We start from the raw sequence: 27020 nt of genomic DNA, 5'->3' as shown, positions 1-27020 counted from the left end.
GGGTCCACACTGCTCAGGCTCCAGGGTGCTCTGCAGGGGCACTGTCCACAGTGGGCCCTGTGTTTTGTGCACTTTCCAGGTCCAAGCTGCTCAGGTTTTCAGGTAATCCGCAAGCACACAGGCTCAGTTGGGCATGCATTTTGTGCCCTTCTCAGGTCCAGGCAGCTCAGGTGACCAGGTGTTTGTGAGCGCACTGTCCCAGGTGAACTGTGCGTCAATCACCTCGCCAGTCCCGGCCACTCGGTTTCCCGGGTGTGCCGGTAAGAGCACCATCTCAGGTGTGCCGTATGTCTCCTCTGAGAACTGATCTCAGGCTGCGACCCTCCTGGCGGATGTCAACTGTCCAGGACCCCAGGAAGATGTGGTTAGCAACTGGGACCCTGCTCACACACAATTTGGTGGAGGATGCCAGTCTCTGGGGCTGAGACTGCAGCAGCCCCTTGCCTTCTGGCTCTGGCTATTGCATGCCTGCCTCTCTGCCTCCAGCAGAGGGAGGGGCCTGTATACATCCGGCTAGCTCACCTTTGGTTTCACTCAATCCTTTGTTCTGGGAGCAGGCCAGGCTGCGAATTAGAGGCTTTTGTAGGAAAGTTCTCTCTTCCTTTTTCTTTCTCTGGCGATCCCACAGTTTGGGTTGCTATCTCAAGTTAGCTCCCTCAGGTGGTCCTCAGGGCATTCAGGCCTGGTCCTCACCTTAAGGACCCATGATGCAGCTTGTGCCTCCCTGTCCAGCCGCTGCTCGCTGGTGGTGGACATGAGCCTCTGGGTTACTTCTCTGTTGGCAGTTGCTGTTAGGCGCATATTCTGTGGGTTATCATTATTATTTTTTTTCTCCTGGATATGTTGCCCTCTGAGATTCCAAAACTCCCCACAGACCCGTCTATGAGAGGGTTTCCTACTGCTTGGAAACTTCTACTCCTTCACAACTCCCTCCTCAGGATGGACCTCCATCCATAACTCTTTTGTCTTTTACATTTTGTCCTACCTCCTTTCAAAGAGAATGGGCTGACTTTCTGGGTGCCTGGTGTCCTCCGCCTATATTCAGAAGTTGTTTTGTGGAAGTTGCTCAGCATTCAAATGATCTTTTGATGAATTTGTGGGGGAGAAAGTGGTCTCCCTGTCTTATTCTCTGCCATCTTCTCTACATAGGCTTTTATACAACAAAGTTAACTTCTTTTCAACTTTAACTGAATTTTTATCTCTTTGTCTTAATTTTCATAATATTTTGAGGGAATATATTCTTATAAAAGGATAGTTGCACAAATCTCTTCTTGTTTTGTATATGAAGTAGATATTGGGCTAAGAATAATAGGTTTAATCTACAGTAAAATTTGAATGTTGTTCTTTAAACTGTCTGAATTTATTGCCTTCCTAAGAAAACCATGTTCTTTGAACTTGTCTCTTCCTTTTTACTTCCATTATCAGAGTAGCATTTGGCTTTTATTTATTCATTAGTTTATTTTTTGGAGTGGGGAAAAGAGGGATAAGGAGGTTTTAATTAAAAAATTTTAATAATTGGACTAATATTTAGAGCAGTTTTAGGGTTATAGAAAAATTGAGTGGAAAATACAGAGATTTTCTATATAGACCCTCACCTTGCCAAACAGTGTCCCCTATTATTAACATCTTGCATTAGTGTGGTTCATTTCCTATAATTTATGAACCTCTGAACTCAAATTACTTATTTTTTTCGTTTCCATATCTATACTTAGCTTCTGTATCTATACTAACTCACAAAAGTTCATTTCTACAAAAAAAAAAACAACACTGTCTTTGATATTCTGCATAGCTCATACCACATTTATATCACACTCATACTACATGCCAAATGTAAGGCTGTACTCTACACAGTCATTCAGGGATCCTGGCTGGGGAAGTTTCTATTATATTGAAAGTATTTCATTTACAGTCTTGCTGCGCAATGTATGATCTGCAAACCAGCATCACTGATATCATTAGGAATTTTATTAGAAATGAAGAGTATTTGTGCCTACCTTGGACCCAAGTTAGAATCTACATTTTAACAAGATCCCCAAGTGATCTGTCTGTACATTAAAGTTTAAGAAGAGTGGAACCAGAAGACATGCCTCGAACCCTATACCAGTGAAAGAGAAATGCAAAACCTCAGCCCAGAAGTGACACAATCACTTTCCTTCCCAAACCACTGGCCAAACCCGTATGTACTTGGCCTCATTTAATTTCAAGGAGACTGGGAAATACAGGTGAGATATTTGATGAACATCACTATATTCACATGGCTTCCCTGAAGGCTCAGACGGCAAAGAATCTGCCTGCAATGTGGGAGACGGAGGTTCAATCCCTAAATCAGGAAGATCCCCTAGTGAGGGAATGAAATGGAAACCCACTCCAGTATTCTTACCTGGAAAATCCCATGGATGGAGGAGCCTGGTGGGCTACGGTCCATGGGGTGGCAAGGAGTCAGATAGGACTGAGTGACTAACACTTCCTACACTTCACTATCTTCACATGGTTTCAATATCCTAGACTGATCACAGATTTTTTTGAATGATTATGGGTGAAAACCTCAGAATCCTGAGTGTAAAGCCTAATCATGTAAACATATCAATTACAAATTTATCTTTTTCCATTTTTGTTAATATGAATAAGTAATGTAGTGGCTTTATACCAAATAATTCAGTAGATTTGATTAACCTATGTGCTTAATTCAGATATTCTAGGAAAAATTCCAATTCCAGTTGCTTTATCATGAATATCAACGTTCATCATCAAAATTGATATATATGTGACACAATATTTACATACCCTAAGAAGTTCCTGGATTTCTTATGCATTTCACACTCTTTGAACAAACTGTAATAAAACTGTTAACAGTCCCTAGGCCATAAACGACATTGATGATTACTTTCATTCAAAGCAGAGTACTTTTACCTGAGGTTAACAGAGGCCTTATGTATCACAAAGTGTCCAGAACACAGTACCAGAGAGGAATAGGTAAACCATAAATAATATACAGGGACAAGGGCAGAGTCTAAGAATGAAAGATGGTCAATTATTATATATAAAAATGTAGGAATCTAAAAGGCTTCATAATCTATGTCGAGGTCAAAAATCAAAGTGAAGGACAAATCAGTGGCACAACAAGGCATGGAAATCTGAGCAAAAATTATAGGTCAGTTTGAATTTATTTGAAATATGAAATCTTAAGAACTACTTGAGAATACTTTTAAAAGAGTTAGCACAAACTATCAAATCATTCATTCATGCAAAAATACTTATTCTCAATTGTGCTCTGAGGAATTTTATAGCCACTGTCTAGTTTCTAGTTTCCCTTATGTAGTCCTTAGTTATTGAATTTCTTTATCTTTGCACCTTTTGAAATAAAGCAAGTTAATATCAACCATACTGTGTCAACTATTTAAAATTTCTTATAATAGATGAACAAATATAGAATGTTCATATCTCACCTCAAAGATGACCTTAATTACATACAGCACATAAAATCATATGTTTAAAGTTGAAAAATGTCACGGCCTAACTGAAGTTCTACTGAAATGAATTCAAATGCTGGTGCTGGTACTTATCACTTTGGACTAGTTCCTTAACCTCTTTAGGCTTCATTTTTCTTATCTATTTACGGAAGATAAAAATATCTATCCCTTGGGTAGAAAATGAATGTAAAAATTTAGTGCAGGACTTAACATCTAGTTAATTTCAAGAAATCATACCTATTATTACTTTGGAAAAGAGCTCTTTATTTATCTCATCCTGTATCCCACACAGTATAGGTGTCACTGCTGTGTTATTTCTGATTTTCATTAGGCTAACCCTAGATGCTCAGGTGGAAAAGAATCTGCCTGTAATGCAGGAGACCCAGGTTTGATCCCTGCACTGGGAAGATCCCATGGAGAAGAAAATGCAACCCACTCCAGTATTCTTTCCTGGAGAATCCCATGGACAGAGGAGCCTGGCAGGCTATAGTCCATAGGGTCACACAGAGTCGTACACTACTGAAGCAACTTAGCACAGCACGCACACTAGCTTAAAAGGCTAGCCAATCCATTCATGAACAACTCTAATTTTTAAAATATTTTCTTTTGCAGATCCCTTTTTACTATACACACACACACATACACACACATATACATGTATACACATATGTATATATGTAACATACATATAATTAGTCTTTTTAATGGATTCTGGGGGGTACCCTGATGGCTCAGACAGTAAAGAATCCACCTGCAATGCAGGAGACCTGGGTTTGATCCTTGGGTTGGGAAGATCCCCTGGAGGAGGGCATGGCAACCTCCTCCAGTGTTTTTGCTGGAGAATTTCCATGGACAGAGGAGAGGAACCTGGTGTCCTATAGTCCATGGGGTAGCAAAGAGTCGAACATGACTGAACGACTAAGCACAGCGCAGTGGCTTCTGGAGTAATCCAATATTAAATGTAAATATTTTAATTTGATGTCAAAAGTAATGGTGTCAAGAATGTTCTTTATGAAAGGTTAGTTTATTAACTCCATATGCCCTATATTACAAAGTCATCCTTTAAAGTGTTTTTCCTAGGCTTCACCCACAAGATGTTCAAACAAATGCTTCAGCTATTGATTGCTGCATAGAAAAGTGGTTGTAAGTCAAGCATACAACACATTTCATGTACCTCCTAGAGAAAGAAAAATGATGCACTTCTGAGAACTATTCATTCTTTGCTTCAACCTAGCTTCATATAATACAACCTTGTTTTAAACAGTATTACATTTTGCAAAATTGAGCACTAAAAAAAACAAGACTCATGGAAAAAGAGAATCAGCGCTAGCTTAGAACTTTGTGATCAGAACACTCACAAAAACAATAATACCTCTAATAAAGGATCCTAGTAAAGTTAAGTCTCCAAGAGCATCACTCTTGGAAAGTTTTTTGCAGTGTTTTCCCTGTGCTTCCTCCTTCCATATATAGATCCTAGAAGGCATCAGATCAGATCAGATCAGTCGCTCAGTCATGTCCGACTCTTTGCGACCCCATGAATCACAGCATGCCAGGCCTCTCTGTCCATTACCAATGCCCAGAGTTCACTGAGACCCACGTCCATCGAGTCAGTGATGCCATCCAGCCATCTCATCCTCTGTCGTCCCCTTCTCCTCTTGCCCCCAATCCCTCCCAGCATCAGAGTCCTTTCCAATCAGTCAACTTTTCGAATGAGGTGGCTAAAGTACTGGAGTTTCAGCTTTAGCATCATTCCTTCCAAAGAAATCCCAGGGCTGATCTCCTTCAGAATGGACTGGTTGGATCTCCTTGCAGTCCAAGGGACTCTCAAGAGTCTTCTCCAACACCACAGTTCAAAAGCATGAATTCTTCGGCGCTCAGCCTTCTTCACAGTCCAACTCTCACATCCATACATGACCACAGGAAAAACCATAGCCTTGACTAGATGAACCTTTGTTGGCAAAGTAATGTCTCTGCTTTTGAATATTCTGTCTAGGTTGGTCATAACTTTCCTTCCAAGGAGTTAAGTGTCTTTTAATTTCATGGCTGCAGTCACCATCTGCAGTGATTTTGGAGCCCCAAAATAATAAAGTCTGACACTGTTCCCACTGTTTCCCCATGTATTTCCCATGAAATGATGGGACCAGATGCCATGATCTTTGTTTTCTGAATGTTGAGCTTTAAGCCAACTTTTTCACTTTCCACTTTCACTTTCATCAAGAGGCTTTTTAGTTCCTCTTCACTTTCTGCCATAAGGGTGGTATCATCTGCATATCTGAGGTTATTGAGATTTCTCCCAGCAATCTTGATTCCAGCTTGTGTTTCTTCCAGTCCAGCGTTTCTCATGATGTACTCTGCATAGAAGTTAAATAAACAAGGTGACAATATACAGCCTTGACGAACTCCTTTTCCAATTTGGAACCAGTCTGTTGTTCCATGTCCAGTTCTAACTGTTGCTTCCTGACCTGCATACAAATTTCTCAAGAGGCAGATCAGGTGGTCTGGTATTCCCATCTCTTTCAGAATTTTCCACAGTTGATTGTGATCCACACAGTGAAAGGCTTTGGCATAGTCAATAAAGCAGAAATAGATGCTTTTCTGCAATTCTCTTGCTTTTTCCATGATCCAGCAGATGTTGGCAATTTGATCTCTGCTTCCTGTGCCTTTTCTAAAACCAGCTTGAACATCAGGAAGTTCACGGTTCACATATTGCTGAAGCCTGGCTTGGAGAATTTTGAGCATTACTTTACTAGCGTGTGAGATGAGTGCAATTGTGTGGTAGTTGGAGAATTCTTTGGCATTTCCTTTCTTTGGAATTGGAATGAAAACTGACCTTTTCCAGTCCTGTGGCCACTGCTGAGTTTTCCAAATTTGCTGGCATATGGAGTGCAGCACTTTCATAGCATCATCTTTCAGGATTTGGAATAGCTCAACTGGAATTCCATCACCTCCACTAGCTTTGTTCGTAGTGATGCTTTCTAAGGCCCACTTGACTTCACATTCCAGGATGTCTGGCTCTAGGTCAGTGATCACACCATCGTGATTATCTTGGTCGTGAAGATCTTTTTTGTACAGTTCTTCTGTGTAGTCTTGCCATCTCTTCTTAATATCTTCTGCTTCTGTTAGGTTCATACCATTTCTGTCCTTTATCAAGCCCATCTTTGCATGAAATGTTCCTTTGGTATCTCTGATTTTCTTGAAGAGATCCCTAGTCTTTCCCATTCTGTTGTTTTCCTCTATTTCTTTGCATTGATCACTGAAGAAGGCTTTTTTATCTCTTCTTGCTATTCTTTGGAACTCTGCATTCAGTTGTTTATATCTTTCCTTTTCTCCTTTGCTTTTCGCTTCTCTTCTTTTCACAGCTATTTGTAAGGCCTCCCCAGACAGCCATTTTGCTTTTTGGCATTTCTTTTCCATGGGGATGGTCTTGATCCCTGTCTCCTGTGCAATGTCATGAACCTCATTCCATAGTCCATTAGGCACTCTATCTTTTAGATCTAGGCCCTTAAATCTATTTCTTACTTCCACTATATAAAGGCATACACTTTTGATAAAAGACTTTTCATCAGAATTTTTTTTACTACATTATTTTAATTCAAGATGAAATGTCTCCACATGTGTGCTTCCCAGACAGCTGAACATAGAGGAAAGCCTAGCAACTCTTGAAGCAAATAGCCACTTTTTGCTGTAAAAGAGGGCATTTTTGAGATATTTATGCCTTTTTTTTTTTTAAAGGTCTTCATATATTGAAAAGATGGTCCTTTTAATTTTGAGAAGCTTGCCCCCAGTTGCTTCAAAACATTAACAGGCTAGACATAATTGTGCGTGAACCAACATAACCTCTACTTCACACTCACACTATGTTTTAATTTACCAATAGCACATGAGGTGGTTCAAATCAAAGCTAGAGTGAAGAACAGCTAATACAAACCCTGAGAATATTATTTATTCAGATGCTTTTCAACAGTCACAGGATAGAGACCCTCCCGAAGGACTCATAGTACATCAGGGGTTCATGGGCTAATGGCACTGACTTATTCCTCCAAAACACAGACTGTACTTAGAAAGTCTTTGAGGTGAGTAAAGGGCATTTTAAGTTTTTATTTATTTAAAATTTACACACCACTTACTTCCAAAAATGACTTTAGGTAACTGCCAGAGAGGAAGGGACACATGCCAAAGAGAATTTCATGGTCTTCTTGTTTGTCATAACATATAAATCACACATAATTTCTATATAAATTTTAGTGGCTCCAAATGGATTGAGAGCTTAGTGATTAAGAACGTGAATTTTGGACCTAAGCAAATCTAGGTTTAGATCTTGGCATGTCACTCACTAGCTGTGTGACATTGAGTTAGTTCTTTTCTCCCAGCCTTGGTTCCTTCCTCTGTGAAATGAGGTTAATGACATCTAATAAACTTTTCATGAGTTGGGTAAGATAATATATGTAAAACAACACAACAAATGATAGCTAAAAGCCTTCTTAAAAATAATTATTTTGTCTTTTGTCAAGAGTAGATCTTATTTGGTACAATCATGTATCTATGCATGACCTATCTACATTTTATATGGTTTCAAAATTGTTAATTTACAGAAGAAATTAATTTTTAAACTTCTATAAGGCCCTGTTTGCTTTTGAATTGCTAGCCCAAACTTACAATATACCCTGGCATCCTTTAGCAGCACTGAAGGTCACTGAAATCACATCATAGTTATTGTGAATCCAGACAAGTAAAAGTGAAATGTCAAGAAATAAAAGTAATGCAGACAACTCACTTTGTTTAGTCAATAAAAGTGATTGGACCTGGTTATCTTTCCTGCCTCTTTCATTAGCCCAGAACACAGTTGGAGGTTATAACTTAAGCTGCTTCTAACACAAGATAAAAGAAAGAACCTCTTTCTGAGTATTAATATTTTAACAACCAGTTGATAAACCTAGCTTTCTAAGTGCATGTTTGAGAAAAATAAAAGGAACATGGGTGTTCGTCAAACGTTTTTATTTTTTTTAAGCTCTTGATTAGTTTCAAACTTAAGATTTTAGTAATGATCCTGATTTGTTTGGGAGACTGGAAAACACATCACAACTTGAAAAAAAAAAAAAAGCTTCACAGTAGCCCAGCTCTAGATGGTGCCTCTTCAAATTGCTACCTGTCCTTCAGGCTTCTGCTACTTCAAGTATCATCCCCAGTTAGCAGCAAGAATCACTCGGAGCTTGTTAGAAAGCAAGATCTAAGCTCCTTCTCAGACGTACTGAATCAGAATCTGCCTTTTAAACAGGATCCTGGTCTGATTCCAATGCATTTAAAATTTGAGAAGTCCGGCTTTATTTGTCTCTAACTTCAGCACCTCTCCTTTCCCTTTATTCTCCTCAAAACACCATTCCACAGTCCCCTACTAACACCTTGGTAACATTTAATTTCTACTATAGTCCAAAATATGTATTTCCCCCAAAATTCATGTTCTTCAAAACCCTACTAAAGAAACAGGGCTGGTGGGAAAAATAGAGTTGGAAGATCATTCAAATCTAAGCTATTTGGTAACCAGAGACTGAGCTAAACCATAATTGGTACCTCCAGAGATCACTTGGACAGCTAGGCAGGCACTGAGCTTGACTGAAGGCCACTGCAAGGACATATAAGAGTCACATAAAGCCATGAAGTAGAAATGCTGGCTTACAGGTACAGAGACAGTGCAGACAAAAGTGGTGCTCTGGACCAGGGGATGAACAAACTGCCTGAAGGGGAAAGCTGGTTAAAGTAGAGGTTTGGCTTTCTGGAAAGGAATCCCCAGTTAAAAGCTCATTTTCCGTTGTCTTAAAATATAACAAAAAGGACTCCTATCTGTATAACATCCAGCCTGATGGATTTTTCTTTTCCTCCAGACATTTCTAATTATTGCTACACCAGCTTTTTGCCTAGAATTGGTCACATATGAACCAACCTAACTTCACCTTTATGTTGACATAATTCTCCTATTTATAAGTGACATCAAGATCATAGTCATTTTACAAGCAGGTATTCTAGCATTATTATAGTTGTTTCTATAAAAGGAAAACAAAATGTCCCCCTGAACTAATTCTAAGATGGTAAGGACTCATTCTAGGTGTATGTGAAAGTACCAGTGTACAATACTCAAAAGCAAATATTCATGATGAAATTTCAGATATTTTAGAGATACATTTAAAAAGAGCTCCTTCTCCAAATCCTATAAGCCACACAAAACAAGCAAACACTTATACCCACTGCCATCTTTCTTCCTCCTTTCCTTTTTCTTTTCTGCTTACCTTCTTTCAGCTGTCATCTATGGAACTTCACTACCTGCATGACGCTGTGCTGGATGCTATATAGATAAAGACATCTTATAATGCGAAGGCCATTTTTAAGAAAAGTATTTAGAAAACAAGAGTAAAACCACGAAAATTGATCATGATATTTTTTTTCCCACAAAATGAGGATCTGTACAGAAACATCAGAGGGAAGAAAGTTATTTATCTTGCATAGATTGCCAAGGGGTTACCTCATGAGCAACTGCAAATCTTGGAAATACTGTTTGACCATGTAGGTTGTTCAGCAATTCTTAGGGATTCTGTGAAGAGAATAAAGAAAGTAACTTAGAAACTGAGAAAATGGTAGCTGATTAGGTGTTTAAAGGACTATCCTAAAATGAGAGATACAAGCTATTATAATGGGGCATAAAGCTTAAAGTGTGGAAAGGTAAAGTTGGCAGACTTAGAAGAATTATTACCCAACAGAAAATCTCATCCATTTCTACCAAACACATCTGATCTTGCTCTTGCAATAAGGCACTCACATGCAGGTGAGCAGTTTGGTCCACATGGGAATTCTGTCCCGATAAAGCAGAGGACAAGGATGCAATTCATCAGCCCCTTAGTCCCTTGGTTGGTAAAGCCTCCCTGTGTGTGTAACACCATTGTCTTTATCATCAGTGTCACCACCCGTCCACAGAGTATATGGACTCTGTGCCCAACATTTGTTGCACTGAAGAGCTTCACTTGCACCCTCTGTTCTAATCCTCACTAAGTAAGACTGTCTCATGCCAATGCCCACGTGGATTGGGAGGGCACTGTGCAAGTGAGACTGTATTACCTCAAGTCTCATTAAATCAGTTAGCTGAAATACTACTCCCTTTAGGCACTCTAAATCTTGGCCTTTTGACAAAACTTCAGTTATGCAAGATGAAAAAGTCTGAAGATCTAATATACATTAATGTGACTATAGTTAGCAATACAATAATGTGTCATTGAAATTTGTCAAGAGGGTAGGTCTCAAGTGTTCTTATCACCACAGAAAAAGAAGGAAAGAAAGAAAGAAGAGAGGAATTGGTAACTGTGTTGGGTAATTGATAATGTTAATTAGTTTAGTTGCAGTTATTCACAATGTTACATGTAAATCAAAGCATCAAACTGTAAAACTCAAATATAGAATTTTAATTTTTATTTGTCAGTTATACCTCACTAAAGCTGTAAGTCAAGAAGGCAATGGCACCCCACTCCAGTACTCTTGCCTGGAAAATCCCACGGATGGAGGAACCTGGTAGGCTGCAGTCTATGGGGTCGCTAAGAGTCGGGCACGACTGAGCGACTTCAGTTTCACTTTTCACTTTCATGCATTGGAGAAGGAAATGGCAACCCACTCCAGTGTTCTTGCCTGGAGAATCCCAGGGACGGGGGAGCCTGGTGGGTTGCCGTCTATGGGGTTGCACAGAGTCGGACACAACTCAAGCGACTTAGCAGCAAAGCTGTAAGTAGGAAGGGGAAAGAAAAGTAATTCCTGTCAGCTGGGGCTTTATAAGGATGAATATCAATCCCTGACTTGAATTTCTCTCCTTCTGCTTTATTGTTAAGACTTTCTCTAAAGGGACTGGCAATGTGATTTCCTAAAAGATTTCCAGGTAGAGACATTTCAGAACCTCTTTTGGGTTTCAATTCTGTTCCTGATTTTAGAGAAGTGGGAGTTGTTCTAACTAGTCTGCCTTACAAATTTGATCCATTTAATAAATTCAGCTCTACAAAAACAAACAAACAATTATGGACTTTTGTTAATCATTTCAGATATTCTAAAACCAATCTTATATAGGCAGATTCAAGGATACTTCTGCCATAACATTGAATATATCATAGATACATGTAACATTTACAGACTTTACTGCTGATAGAATAATTTTGCATCTTTATGGATGAAGAGATGTCTTTCCTTCAAGGAACTAAACTTGGTTACCCTGTTAAAATTGCGGAAAAGAGATTATTTTAACTGATCTAGAGTCACGGGACAGAGATCTGTCTATTCCTGCTAGAACCCCAAATTCGGGTTGCAGCTTCTGTATCATATATCTTTTATCTTTCACATCAACCCACAGTTTCTCCTTCTTGAGTGTGAGTTCAAAGATTGGGCCCTGAGAAATCTAGTACTTTTACCTGGGCTACAAACGCCCCTTGCATTTGCTTCAGTCGTGTCCACCTCTTTGCAATGCTATGGATTGTAGTCTGTCAGGATCCTCTGTCCATGGGATTCTCCAGGCAAGAATACTGGAGTGGATTACCATGCCCTCCTCCAGGGGATCTTCCCAAACCAGGGATAGAAGCTGCATCTCCAGCAACTCATGCATTACAGGTGGATCCTTTACTGCTGAGCCAACCGGGAAGCCCACAAATGCTCCTTCAGTTCAATTCAGTTTAGTCGCTCAGTCGTGTCCGACTCTTTGAGACCCCATGAATTGCAGCACGCCAGGCCTCCCTGTCCATCACCAACTCCCGGAGTTGACTCAAACTCATGTCCATAGAGTTGGTGATGCCATCTAGCCATCTCATCCTCTGTCGTCCCCTTCTCCTCCTGTCCCCAATCCCTCCCAGCATCAGAGTCTTTTCCAATGAGTCAACTCTTCGCATGAGGTGGCCAAAGTACTGGAGTTTCAGCTTTAGCATCCTTACCTACTTCCAAATCATCTAGTTTTCTAGATTTGCACTTAAGAGCTAGTTAAATTTAGTTTTCTAGATTGCCACTTCAATCTCTTTTGCTAAAATCAGGAAAATGTCGAAAGTGTATAGCTAACTATCATGCTGCTGCTGCTGCTGCTAAGTCGCTTCAGTCGTGTCCGACTCTGTGCGACCCCATAGACGGCAGCCCGCCAGGCTCCGCCATCCCTGGGATTCCCCAGGCAAGAACACTGGAGTGGGTTGCCATTTCCTTCTCCAATGCATGAAAGTGAAAGGTGAAAGTGAAGTCTCTCAGTCGTGTCCGACTCTTAGCAACCCCATGGACTGCAGCCTACCAGGCTCCTCCGTCCATGGGATTTTCCAGGCAAGAGTACTGGAGTGGGGTGCCATTGCCTTCTCTGAGCTAACTATCATACACATACACAAAAACATTTCTGTTCTTCAGTTTTGTGTGTGTGCACATACAAAGTACGTGTATCTATGTATGCTTGTGGTGCATGCTTTATATGCATGTATGTAATATAATGAGAGAGAGAATGAGACTAAGAACAAGTAAGAGTAAGAAAAAGCAATTTCTAAAATCTGTATCCAGTATATTATTTAATTCTAACCCATATAATATTCAATAGCTTTGCATTATAGTTATACATGATGAGTATCTTTCTAGTTTCAGTATAAATCCCTTTCTTTACCCCAAACAAAAATAATTATCTCTAAATGTTACCCCTAATAATACTAGTCATTTTTATTCAGTGGAAGTTCTAATATATCAATGGGTTATGCTTTGTATTTTTGTATTTCATCAATGGTTTTTAGCTTTAATTTTTTTTCTAAGAGGTATGCTGCTTGAATATTTTAATTATGTTTTGCCAATGATTTTTTTCACTTATTGAGAATACAGAGATGAAAGAGATGAAATATACTCACAAACTTCCTAAAAGTATGAATTATAGAATAGCTGTCAGTATCATGCTTCCTCTTATGAAGGAAGGTAAATATTCTGTGCAAATGCTTTTATGAAAACATTAAAGCACAAACATGAGAGTAAAAAAAATGAGCTTTGTAAATTACACATTTTATTTTCTGCAATTTAATGGCACATTTAATCTAGCAAATAATTCTTAAATTATGTTTGACTTCCTACTGGAAGTCACTGAGAGGATGTGACTGCTGGTTTGACCCGTCTGCTAGGCCCAGGCAACTGAAGGCTCCTCACCCATTCTTCTGTTTTTGGATCTGTTTGCCTTTCCTACTGTCAGAAGCTGCTCCTAGATACAGCTCTGACCTAGTGATGAAACTATCTGACTCGGTATGTGACTGAATCCAGTTTAGGCCTTAACATAAACTTTCAAGATTGTAGTGGGCTGGCATGGAGATCTATTTGCCTTGCAACCACCCAAGACAAACCTCATAAGTTCTCTTGCATATTAAATCTGCCAGCCACTAACCTAGAGTGTCTGCCTCCTTCTTTGGTCCCTACCTGTCCTCTGTGTCCAGGGGCCAGTTTCAGATAAGACCAGGGAAGCTCCTAAGGAGGTTGTGAATTAACACTTTTTAACAAAACCAAGGTTTTTAGTAAGCCCCCGAGTTCTTGGTTTACAAATTTATCTGATGTAATCAACTCGGAAAATTTTCCAAGGGAATAAAATTCACTAATTTTGAGAAATAAAATAGAACAAAACATACAGTTATATTATCTCTGCTGCTGCTGCTGCTGCTATTATCTCTAATCCTTTGTAAATAAAGTATCAGGACAAGACTGGGTCTTAATCTAATCATCTTTAATATGCTTGAGTTCTAAAAGATAATAAAATGATTTAATTTCTTTTCTGTTTTAATTCTTGTTTCAAGGAAATATAGTTACATACTAGGAAGAATTTAAGAGGTCAATTAATCCAACTTCTACCTAAAGCTTAATGAATAACCTCTATAGTATCTCTTCAAAAGCAACAGATTCTGCTTGAAAATGTTCAGTGAAAGGAAAATCAGTTCTCTCTTGATTGACAATTTTTGTAGTTGTTTTTTTTTTAAGTGCAACATTCAAACTCTATGAAGATGACTCCAAGAACCCAGATCTTGCTCACAAATAATGAGAGACAAAAATGTTAAGTCATAGAGATTAAGCTTGAAAAGAAATGTTCTCTAGCCATCTAAGTTAGAAAGATGTTTGTTGAATCTGATGGAGAGAGCTTGTTCTGATTTGGTGATGAATGCCTAAACGCATCTCTCAACAGCCTTAATGTCATTTTATGTTTATACAGACCAGATAACAAATTTCTTATATTATTTCTTAGATGTTTAATCTGTTTTCTTCAAAACAATGGTATGTACAAGCAAATATCTTTCCTTCCATTCTCTAGTTCCAAATTCTCAGTTCAAGTGCCATTTCAGCAAGAAACCACATTTGTCTTTCCTTTGGTTCTCCTAAGGGCTTCCCTCATAGCTCAGTTGGTAAAGAATCTGCTTGCAATGCAGGAGACCCTGGTTTGATTGCTGAGTGGGGAAAATCCACTACAGAAGGGATAGGCTACCTACTCCAGTATTCTTGGGCTTCCCTTGTGGCTCAGCTGGTAAAAAATCCGCCTGTAATGTGGGAGACCTGGGTTTGATCCCTGGGTTGGGAAGATCCCTTGGAGAAAGGAAAGGCTACCCACTCCAGTATTCTGGCCTGGAGAATTCCATGGACTAAGTCTATGGGGTTGCAAAGAGTCGTACATGACTGAGCGACTTTCACTTTCACCAGGCCTTTCTCAGGTTCCTAGCCATAATGTAGTGATTATTTTGGGCACAGGGACTTTTCTTTCTATCATCTTAGCTCTTTCCATGACTTGCTCCTTCCATAGAATTGTTATGTTGTTAGAACAGGAAAAAGGAGTCCAAAGTGGTTGTGGCTAAAAGACAAGAAAGGGAAAAGCCCATGAAAATAGAACAAAGGAAGATCCAAAGACTGGAGTGAGGACCTCAGGTAGAACAAACAGCACTCCCGGCTAGCCCCATTTACATAGCGCAGGCCCAGGGGGAGGAGAAAAAACATGTAGAAAGAGAAGCCAAAGGGCCGGGGGTCTCTGTCCCTCTCTCCTGCTCTCCCTTTCTCTCTCTTCTCTTCGCGACTTTTGGGTTGGCATGCTTTCATGCCTCAAGGATGTATTTTCTTTTATTTTCTAAATAAAACTGAGCTGTAACACGGAGTGGTAACACTGACCTGTCCGAGAGCTAAGACACAGTCTGTCTGAGAGCTGTGACACACCGAGGGCTTTAACGTCCATTGCTTCAAATTTTTGTTGTGATGAGGCAGAACCAAGGAAATTACACACTCCCCTGACATCTATGGTGACTCAGATTTAACCTGGCTGAAACAACTTTAGCAGTCCCTGCAAGGAGGAGGCCAAGCACAGCAGGAGCCCAACTTGGTGAAAGCTCGCAGTAGAAGTGGAACACGAAGAAAACCCAGCTCAGGGGAAGTGACAAGAATCCCAGCATGCTAGAAACTGGGACAAAGAATAACAAACATAGCAGAAAGCTCAAGCAACTCAGTCTCAGGTTCCAGAAGACTTCTGTTTAAGGTAGGAGGTCCTTGCTCCTATGGCTGGAAGGACATATGCCTAACAAAATCTTAATTCCTTTACAATCTCTCCTTTCTTGTTTTCTCGACCCTCCCATGAACAGGCAAGTGGCAGTGGGTACAACTGAGGGACTCTGGAGAGGCTACGCCTCAATATGTCCCAAAGGCTTCACTATCTGCTGAGCCCCAGTAGCTGTTACCCAAGCCGGTGGGGGTTCTTCTGTCCTTAATCTTCTTTATGCCAAGGATCAGGCCAATGGAAACTATGAGCACAGGTCAGGTATTTAGCAGATTTTCCAGCAGGCTATGAAGGGGATTCCTTGGCACGTTTTCTCATTGCTTTTTCCTCCCGTCCTTCAGCTCCTTTCTCCTGGGACTTGAGCCCAGCCAAAACCCATGATGCCTGGCTTCAGGACCTAGTGAAGCTCAGGCTCTGATGTCTCATTGCAAAAATTCAGTGAGAGACACAGCGATAGATAAGAGGTGGATTTGTTAGGATTCAGAGAGAAACACACTCAGCAGGTTGTGGGCCATTGCAGAGGGCAAGGGCTTTGACCATGGAATTTGACCATGGTCTGGCTAGTTTTTTCAAGCTGGGTGAATTCATATGCTAATGAGTGGGAGAATCATCCCAGCCATTGGGGAACCACCCACTCCTCCCTCTTTTGACAGTGCCTTGGAGCTGTCCTGCCACATGTGGGTGTGTCATTTAGCTTACAGATTGGGGATTAAGGTTTACTTGAATTTGACCTGTCATCTTGGACCCAATTGATTTTCATTGGTTTATGTTATGCCCTTGTGCTATGTCATTCTTTCAAACGTTGTGCCCTGCCCCCTTCCCTCCTGTTTCATGCTCTTTTCCTGAGCCCCAATCTGGACCCACATTGTTGCCTCAACAATCTTCTGGAGGGACAACCAGAAAATAGCTGACCCTTGGGAGGGAAATACTGTATAATATCCAACCCCTCTAGATATTCAGGCCTTCATCTTCCATGTTTCCTACAACATGTACAACAACAGCATCTCTCAGTGAACCAGCTAGGGCGGGTGACAGGCACACAATGCCTGCTAGAAGTCCATCTGTTGGCATCCCTTCAAAGGCAAATGGGCTTCCAGGGATAATGTTTGGCAGTTAGCCTTGCAGGCTGTTCAGGTCCAAATCCTTACCACCCTTCTCCTAAAGTTATAAACATATCCCCAGATCAAATCTCCACTCCACTTTTATGGAACAACTGGTCTGTTGCCTCTTACCAATTTGTTCTTAAGCCAATTACTAACTCCTACAACCCCCTTGTAGGCAACATTGCTCCACCCAGCCTATTATTAAAATACTTTAATGCCCCTAAGAAGGCCAGATAAACCACTCCTTTGTCATTATTTCTGTTGTTGCCTAAAGTGAGTCTATAACAATGAAATGTTTACCATTGGAGACACCCTAACCTGCTCTTATGGAGGACTAGGGGAGGAAATCAGTGACTTATAGTCCCTTACAGCAGTAAAAGGACAAGGCTCATGACTATTTCACCAGGTTCCCAGTCTCAGGGCACAGCCTTGGATTGCTTTACATCATGGTATCTATTCCTATCTGTGGTGAACAAACTGGCAATGAGTTAAAATTACAGTCCCTAACCCTACCCAGCACTGGTCATGCTGGAGACCTTGGAGACACCCAACTCCAGCCCAGGGGTCCCATGAGGTCAACCTGTCTTAACCTGCCTGGGGATCTGGTCCTCGAAAGGTTGTCACACGTCAACCTGCTTGGGGATCTGCCAGTCCAGGGGTCCCAGAAGGTCATCACAACTCAACCTGCCCAGGGACCCAATTCTTGGGAGGCTGACCTGCCTCGACCTGCTTGGGGATTTAATCTGCACAAGGCTGTCACACCTCAGCCTGCCTGGGGATCTGCACCCTGACCCAGGGATGCCTGGGTTACACCAGTACTAGGTAGGATAAGCTTCAGAAAACTCACCCCTAAGGAAGTCCACCCATGGAAATAGAAGGAAGCCTATTACTTGTGGGACTGTGCCCAGTCTCAGCAATAACTCAGAAGCCCAATGAGAACCCATTGCCTTTCTGGAAAGGCTAAAAGAGGCCCTCCAAAAGTTTACCTATCTGGACTTAGACTCTTATGAGGGACAGGTGATTTTAAAAGACAAGTTCCTGTCCCAATGTGAATCAGACATCAGAATAAAGTTACAACAGCTACAGCAGCAGGACCCTGCTGCTTCTTTAGATGAGATGGTCCAAACAGCCACCAATACCTTTTATAACAGAGTACAGGAGAAGGAGGCCAAGGCCCAGGAGAGGGAGAAAAGGAAAGAGACAAGGATGCCCAGAAACTGGCCACCCTCCAGAGAAGCCCTATGGGAAACCCAGAGTCCTTGAAGGACAATGTCTAATCTGTAGACAGGTGGGGCACTGGGCCAAAGAGTGACCAAACCATGACAAGGCTCCTAAAATGGCTTGCTATAAATGCTATAAATTGGGACATTGGGAGGCACTCTGCCCTTGGGACCCAAGAGCCTCAAGGTCAAGCACCAAGCCTTCCCTCACGATGGTTCAACAGAACTGAAGTGGCCTGCTCCAGCCAGCCCGCCTGTCACAGATAACCATCACGGGGCTAGAGCTAAGGGTGCAACTGGATGTGGCAGGTAGGTCTGAGAATTCCTTGGTTGACACAGGGGCTACTTACCCTGTCCTGAGGTCCTACTGCAGAGCCTTCTCCTCCCAAACCTGTACCATTTTGGGTGCTACAGGAAAAACTACTACTAAAAGATTCACCCAAACACTTCTTTGTTGCTGGGATGGACAAATATTTTCCCACCAGTTTCTGGTGGTTCCTGAGTGCCCTACTCCCTTATTGGGAAGAGATATACTCACTAAACTGGGGACCACCTTTGTGATGGGAAGCTTTTCAGCCCCTAGAACCCCACAGCTTCTGGTTACTACTGAAGAACCCATTACACCCTCTCCAATAGAGAGGGACCAAAAATTATGGGAGGACAAAGTTAACCTCCAGGTATGGGACCAGGGGACTCCTGGATGAGCCCACCAAGCTGAACTGCTCATCATTAGTTTAGGATCCCACTCGGTTTCCTAACTGGAAACAATATCCCCTCAAAAGAGAGGCTCGGGAGGGACTACAGTCTCTAATAAATAAATTCCTTGCTTGTGGGCTATTGGTCCTCACCAATTGGCCGAGTAACACCCTGATCCTCTCAGTAAAGAAAAAGGACTGAACCTGGCAAATGGTTCAAGATCTCCTGATCATATAAGAAGCTGTAGTCCCTCTCTATCCCACAGTATCCAATCCCTAAGTAATCTTGGGAGAAATCCCACCCAGTGTCAAATGGTTTACAGTCTTGGATCTCAAAGATGCATTTTTTTGCATACCACTGGCTAAAGAAACCCAATACCTTTTTGCCTTCGAGTGGGAGGCTCCAGGAGAAAAACACCAACAGACGACTTGGACAGTATTACCTCAGGGGTTCAGAGATAGCCCTCACCTGTTTGGACAGGCCCTTAGCTGGGATCTCCTAGACCTGGACCTGGGGCCTAATGGGAAAATATTACAATATGTAGATGAGCTACTAATTTGCTCTCCAGATCAGAAAAATGCCCAATAGCAATTCAGTTTCTAAACTTTTTGGCAGAGAGGGAATATAAAGTCTCCTGTGCTAAGGCACAGATGGTTGAGACAAAGGTCACTTACCTGGGAGTTTAGATTACACATGGATCCAGGAGGCTGTCCTCTGATTGGGTACAAGGAATCCTCCAGTTGCCCTCCCCCACAACTTGAAAACAATTGTGAGCTTTCCTGGGGCTAACTGGGTATTGTAGAATCTGGATACCCAACTATGGTCTAATAGCCCAGCCATTATATGAAAGGGATGGGATGATTCTATCCCACTGATGTGGGGAACTCCTCAAAAGAAGGCAGAAGCTACACTAAAACAAACCTTAACTCAAGCACCTGCCTTGAGGTTGCCAGACCCAGAAAAAGCATTCCAATTTTATGTCCACGAAAGAGACGGAATAGCCTTGGGAGTGTTAACTCAAAGGTTGGGATCTGAGCCCCAGCCTATAGCTTACTTATCCAAGAGGCTTGACCCAACCACCCGAGACTGGCCTCCCTGCCTTCTAAATCTTGCAGCTATTGCAATCCTGATAGAAGATTCTTTAAAACTCTCTTTTGGGGGCAAACAAAGTATTTTTATCAGCCACCAAGTGAAACACTCCTAAATGGGAGAGGCCATTTATGGATGTCTGATCAAAGAATCCTCAGGTATCAAGTAGTGCTGATGGAAAATCCAGGCCTCACTATATCCCTTTGTGAGGTTCTTAACCCAGCCACCCTCTATCTCCTTTCACTCTTGCCTGGAAACCTTGGACCACTGGACAAAACCCTGAGAGTGGTTGTTGGAATATCCTCTGACCAATCCTGAGGAAATCTGATACACTTATGGAAGCAGCTTTGTCTTGGATGGAAAAGGAAGAGCTGGATATGTAGTAGTCTCCAATTTTGAGACCATAGAGGCTAAACCTTTGGCACCAGGTACTTTAGCTCAATTAGCCGAGCTCATAGCCCTGACTTGAGCTTTAGAGCTGGGAAAAGGAAAAAGAGTAGCCATTTACACTGACTTCAAGTATGCCCTTCTGGTGCTACATGCACATGCTGCTATTTGGAAAGAAAGAGGCCACTTGATCACCTGAGGGTCCCCAAGCAAATATGGTGATCAAATCCTTAGACTTTTAGAGGCAATCCATCTGTCTGCTGAGGTTTCAGTCTCCCAGTGCAAAGGACACCAAAAAGGGAGCACGGAAGTGGCACTAGGGAACCAATCAGCTGATCAGGCGGCTAAGAGAGCAGCATTACAGAACAATGACCTGATAGGGGTTGTCACCTTAGTTCCACAGACTAATTTGCCAGGAACTCCTTCATATACTGAAGATGAGAATCTTAAAGCTAACAGTGAGGGTTTTTAAGAAGGTCATATGGAGTGGTTCCAAAAGGAGGGACTCCTTTTTCTGCCTGGGAACCTCCAATGAAAGTTGGTTAACTCCTTTATGCCACCACTCATTTAGGGGGAAAAGGCCCTCCAAAAGTTACTAGAAAGGTCCTTCAGAAGAACAGGCCTCCAAACAACTATAAGGCAAGTGGTCTCCACTTGTCCCACTTGCCAGTTAAACAACCCCCAAGGAGCTCAAAGACCCCAGTTGGCCCAACCTGTCCAGTGACGTGGGGCCTACCCAGGAGAGGACTGGTAGATGGACTTCACCCAGATGCCAGTTTCTCAAAGGTATTAATACCTATTAGTCATGATAGATACATTCACAGGATGGATTGAAGGCTTTCCCACCTGGACTAAGGCTGAGGAGGTGGTAAAAAAACTGCTCCATGAAATCATTCTGAGATTTGGTCTGCCCAGGTCTTTACAAAGAGACAATGAGATATCATTTACTTCTAAGGTCACCCAAGGGGTCTCGAAAGCATTGGGCATTACTTACTATCTCCATTGTGCCTGGAGGCCTCAGTCTTCAGGAAAAGCACAAAGAGCCAACCAATTCTTAAAATCAGTGATAAAAAAGATAACCCAGGAGACCTCCCTGGGATGGAAGGAGGCTTTACCAATAGCTCTCCTCCACACCCATATTGCCCCTAAGGAACAGGTTGGTCTTAGTCCTTATGAGATGCTATATAGGAGACCTTTAGTTTACGTCAATGACCTCTTCCTAGATCCAGAGGCTCAGACCCTCCAGTCTTATACCATGGACATTGGTCAATTCCAACAGGATATACGCTTGTGGGGTGTGAACCAGGACCCAAAAGATTCTAAGGAGTCACCACTATATGCTCCAGGGACTCAAGTCCTAATTAAAGTCTGGAAATGTGGGTCCCCAAAGGCTCAACTCCAGCCCACATGGAAGGATCCCTACCCTGTAATACTTTCTACCCCCACAGCAGTCAAGGTACCAGGACGACTCTTGGATTCACTACTCACAAATCAAGCCATGGAAGAAAACAGAAGAGGACACTCAATACACCTGTGAGCCCCTGGGAGATCTCAGATACCTATTCAGAACTACAAATGAGTGCCATTCTAATGAACACCCCCAAAATCTAGTTTCTGGGGATAAGACTTCTGAGGACAGCTCTAAAGAGCCAACACAGCTTGGCAGGGGTTGTACTCCAAAACAGACAGGAAATAGATCTTCTGATCCCTAACAAGGAGGAATTTAAGCCATCCTGGTGATGGGAATTTGGAGTTGGCTAATGCCCCTACTAGTCCTTGTTATGGCATATTGATGATGTGTATGATTGCTCCATGTATTATCATTTGTCTAACCCCTTTTGTCTCTACCCAGGTCAACAAGCTACAACTTGCAGTGCCAGTTCAACAAGGATATATGAAACTACAGCCGACCATGGAAAACATCACTCACCCTTAGACGGACACTGCTATAAGCACTCTGAGGCCTGAGATTAGGAAGAGAGGGGAGGCCCAAGCCCCTCGCCATCCCAGTTCAGCAGGAAGTAGCCAGAATGACCTCGACACCCCTATTCCCAAAGAATTGGGCCTCATATCTCTTGAGAAGGGAATGTCAGGTAGTTAGAATAGGAAAAAGGAGTCCAGAATGGCGGTGGCTAAAAGGCAAGAAAGGGAAAAGCCTGTGAAAATAGAACAAAGGAAGGTCCAAGGACCAGAGTGAGGACTTCAGGTAGAACAAACAGCACATCTGGCTAGCCCAATTTACATAGGGCAGGCCAGAGGAAGGAGAAAAAAACATATAGAAAGAGGAGCCAAAGGGCCAGGGGCCTCTCTCCCGCTCTCCCTCTCCCTCTCTCCTACTCTCCTGCTCTCCCTTTCTCCCACTCTCCTGCTCTCTCTCATGCACTCTCTCTCTCTCTCTTCTCTTCATGTCTTTTGGGTTGGCATGCTTGGGTCAGCATGCTCTCATGCCTCAAGGATGTAGTTTCCTTTATCTTCTAAATAAAACTGAGCTGTAACATGAGCCATAACACTGATCTGTCCAAGAGCTTGACACGCCAAGGGCTTTAACATCCATCCTTTCAAATTTTTGTTGTGATGAGACAGAACTTAGGAAATTACACACTTCCCTGACAGGATAGATGACAGTCACGTAGGATAAAGTATCAGTTACATCAAACAGAAAGTCTTTATCTCTTCTCTCAGGTCTGGTCTTATACTAAGCTGTGTCTCCTAACTTTGATTATCAGAAATGTTTTCACACAGATTCCTCCTGCCTTTGCTTAGAGGGTTTAGGCAAATACTTCTGATCTCTTTTAATTTCTGTTACCTATTTAAACTCTCAAAGAAAGAACTATGTTGGTTTAAATAGTGAGCAATCAGAAAAGCGTGATCTAATGAGGGAGATTCCTCATGATACCTCCTCATAGGCCAGCCTCAGGACTGATCACTCTCAGCTCAGGGATCCAGGCCTGGTTCAGCCTGTAGCCTTAGGGTAAAGTCATGTCAAGGATCACATGGTGTGTATCGTGTATCATGTATCACATGTTCTGACTTATAAAGGTAATGAACTCCTCACAATAAGGGAGGGCCCATGTCACTAGCCAATGGTTTGCATGGCATATTGAATATAAACATAGCTACCAATAAAATAAGACAAGGAACTATTAGGTAACTTGAACATGACTTGTTATATGTCAAAAGAGTTTAGAAAAATAAGGTAAGTTTTACATTGTCAAAAAAATATTTTTAGGTGGAAAAAAATTACAACACAGGAAAGAACAGTAGGGCCCAGGCAAAGGCATGAAAGCAGAAGTGAGCAAGATAAATGTGGGGTGGCTGGAGGGGTTTAACTATATTGATTAGTTTCTACAAAGGATTGCTGGGGCCCCAGGCATTCAGCTAATGGCTCCTATTCTAGCTTTGTTGCTGTTGTTTAGTCACCAAGTTACTAAGTTGTTTAGTCACTTTTGTGATCCCGTGGGTATTTAAGCTTTAGGCATCAACTAAAACGTACATTCTCATTCAGAGTGGCTTTCCGTGACTACCCATTCTCAAGGAGATTCATAATGTTTTCCACTCTTAAACCATTCTGTTTTTTTTTTTTCCCCTCCTTTGTAGCATTTATCAAATATTGCAGTATTGATTTACTGTTATACTTATTTGTTTGACACAGTTGTTAAGTATATTGATCTGGAGAGTGATTGCCTAGATTTCAAAACTGGTTCTGCCACTCACTAGCTTTGTGACCTTGGACAACATTCTCTGTATCTTAGTTTCCTTATCCATACACTGGAAATAAAAATACTGTTCCACATTGAGTCATTTTGAAAGCAAAGAAAAATATATACATTTTAAAAATATTTTATATGTTTATACATTTTTAATATTTTTTATAAAATGTAAACCTAATGTCTAATAAGAGCAGATAAATAGCTTCAGAAGGAATGAAGAGGCTGAGCCAAAGTAGAAATGATGCCAGTTGAAGTTGTGGATATGTCTGGTCGTGAAAGTAGAGCCTGATGCTATATAGAACAATATTGCATAGGAACATGGTAAGTCAGTTCCACGAATCAATGTAAATTGGAAGTGGTCAAACAGGAGATGGCAAGAGTGAACACTGACATTTTAGGAATCAGTGAACTAAAATGGACAGGAGTAGGCAAATTTAGATGCCCGTTATATCTACTACTGTGAGCAAGAATCCCTTAGAAGAAATGGAGTAGCCCTCATAGTCAATACAAGAGTCTGAAATATAGTAGTTGGGTGCAACCTCAAAAGTGACAGAATAATCTTGGTTCATTTCCAAGGCAAATCATTCAATATCCCGGTAATCCAAGTATATAACCCAATCAATCATGCTGAAGAAGCTGAAGTTGAACAATTCTATGAAGACATATAGGACCTTCTAGAACTAACACCAAAACAAGATGTCCTTTTCATCATAGGGGACTGGAATGCAAAAGTAAGAAGCCAAGAGATAAATGGAGTAATAGGCGAGTCTGGCCTTGGAGTACAAAATGAAGCAGGGCAAAGGCTAATAGAGTTTTGCCAAGAGAATGCACTGATCATTGCAAATACCATCTTCCAACAACACAAAAGATGACTCTACACGTGGACATCATCAGATGGTCAATATCAAAATCAGATTGATTATATTCTTTGTCGCCAAATATGGAGAAGCTCTATACAGTCAACAAAAGCAAGACTGGGCGTTGACTGTGGCACAGATCATGGGCTCCTTATTGCAAAATTCAGACTTAAATTGAAGAAGGTAGGGAAAACCACTAGGCCTTCAGGTATGACCTAAATTAAATCCTTTGATTATACAGTAGAAGTGACAAATATATTCAAGGTATTAGATCAGAGACAGAGTGCCTAAAGAACTATGGACAAAGTTTTATAACATTGTACAGGAGGCTCTGATCAAAATCTTCCCCAAGAAAAAGAAATGCAAAAAGGCAAAATGGTTGTCTATGGAGGCCTTACAAGGAGCTTAGAAAAGAATAGAAGTGAAAGGCAAAGGAGAAAAGGAAAGATACACCCATTTGAATGCAGAGCTCCAAAGAATAGCAGGAAGAGATAAAAATGCCTTCTTAAGTGAACAGTGCAAGGAAATAGAGAAAAACAATAGAATGGGAAAGACTGAAATCTCTTTAAGAAAATAAAAGATACATTTCAAGGGAACATTTCATGCAAAAATGGACACAATAAAGGACAGAAACAGTATGAATCTAACAGGAGCAGAAGATATTAAGAAGAGGTGGCAAGAATACATAGAACTATACCAAACAGGTCTTAATGACCCTGACAACCACGATGGTATAGTCTCTCACCTAGAGCCAGACATCCTGGATTGTGAAATCAAGTGGGCCTTAGGAAGCATTATTACAAAAAAAGCTAGTGGAGGTGATGGAATTCCACCTGAGCTTTTGTAAATCCAGAAGATGATGGTGTTTAAGTGCTGCACTCATTATGTCAGCAAATTTGGAAAACTCAGCAGTGGCCACAGGACTGGAAAAGGTCGGTTTTCATTCCAATCCCCAAAAGGCAATGTCAAAGAATGTTCAAACTACCCCACAGATTCACTCATTTCACATGCTAGCAAGGTAATGCTCAAAATCCTTCAAGCTATGCTTAAAAAGTACATAAACTGAGAACTTCCACATGTGCAAGCTGGAATTAGGAAAGGCAGAGGAATCAGAGATCAAATTGCCAACATCCATTGGATCATAGGAAAAACAAGGGAATTACAGAACAACATCTACTTCGCTTCCCTGACTACACTAAAGCCTTTGATTGTGTGGATCATAGCAAACTGTGGAAAATTCTTAAAGAAATGGGATTATCAAATCACCTTACCTATCTCCTAAGAAACCTGTATGCAGGTCAAAAAGCAATAGTTAGAAATGAACATGAAACAATGGACTCGTTTTCCAAATTGGGAAAGGAGTACATCAAGGCTGTATATTGTCACCTTGCCTATTTAATTTATATGCAAAGTACATCATGCAAAATGTTGGACTGGATGAAGCTCAAGCTGGAATCAAGATTGCCAGGAGAAATATCAATAAACTCAGATATGCAGATGACACCACTCTAATGGCAGAAAGTGAAGGGAAACTAACAGCTTCTTGATGAAGTTTAAAGAGAAGAGTGAAAAACCTGACTTAAAACTCAATATTCAAAAAACTAAGATCATGGCATCCATTCCTATCACTTCACTGCAAATAGATGGGGAAAATATGGGAACAATGACAGAATTTATTTTCTTGGACTCCAAAATCACTGAGGATGGTGACTGCAGGCATGAAATTAAAAGACACTTGCTCCTTGGAAGAATAGCTATGACAAAACTAGACAGCATATTAAAAAGCAGAAACATCACTTTGCCAACAAGGTCCATATAGTCAAAGCTATGGTTTTTCCAGTAGTCACATATGGATGTGAGATTTGGACTATAAAGAAGGCTGAGTGCCAAAGAATTGATGCTTTCCAACTGTGGTGCTAGAGAAGACTCTTGAGAGTCCCTTGGACAGCAAGGTGA

The 27020-nt window shown here is 41.3% G+C and overlaps 1 long non-coding RNA gene across 1 annotated transcript in view; it reads right to left on the bottom strand.

Moving 5' to 3' along the window:
• LOC138987624 (uncharacterized) overlaps positions 1-27020 on the bottom strand; it is a 398295-nt gene that overhangs the window by 47728 nt on the left and 323547 nt on the right. The window contains exon 3 of the long non-coding RNA XR_011464010.1: positions 9985-10053. This is a non-coding gene — a long non-coding RNA (uncharacterized lncRNA). The remainder of the gene's footprint in view (positions 1-9984; positions 10054-27020) is intronic.

Source organism: Bos mutus, chromosome 4 (genome assembly GCF_027580195.1).
Source record: "Bos mutus isolate GX-2022 chromosome 4, NWIPB_WYAK_1.1, whole genome shotgun sequence".
NCBI classification, from domain to species: Eukaryota; Metazoa; Chordata; class Mammalia; order Artiodactyla; family Bovidae; genus Bos; species Bos mutus.
Note: the sequence above shows the minus strand (reverse complement) of the source record. Positions and strands in the feature narration are given on the sequence as shown.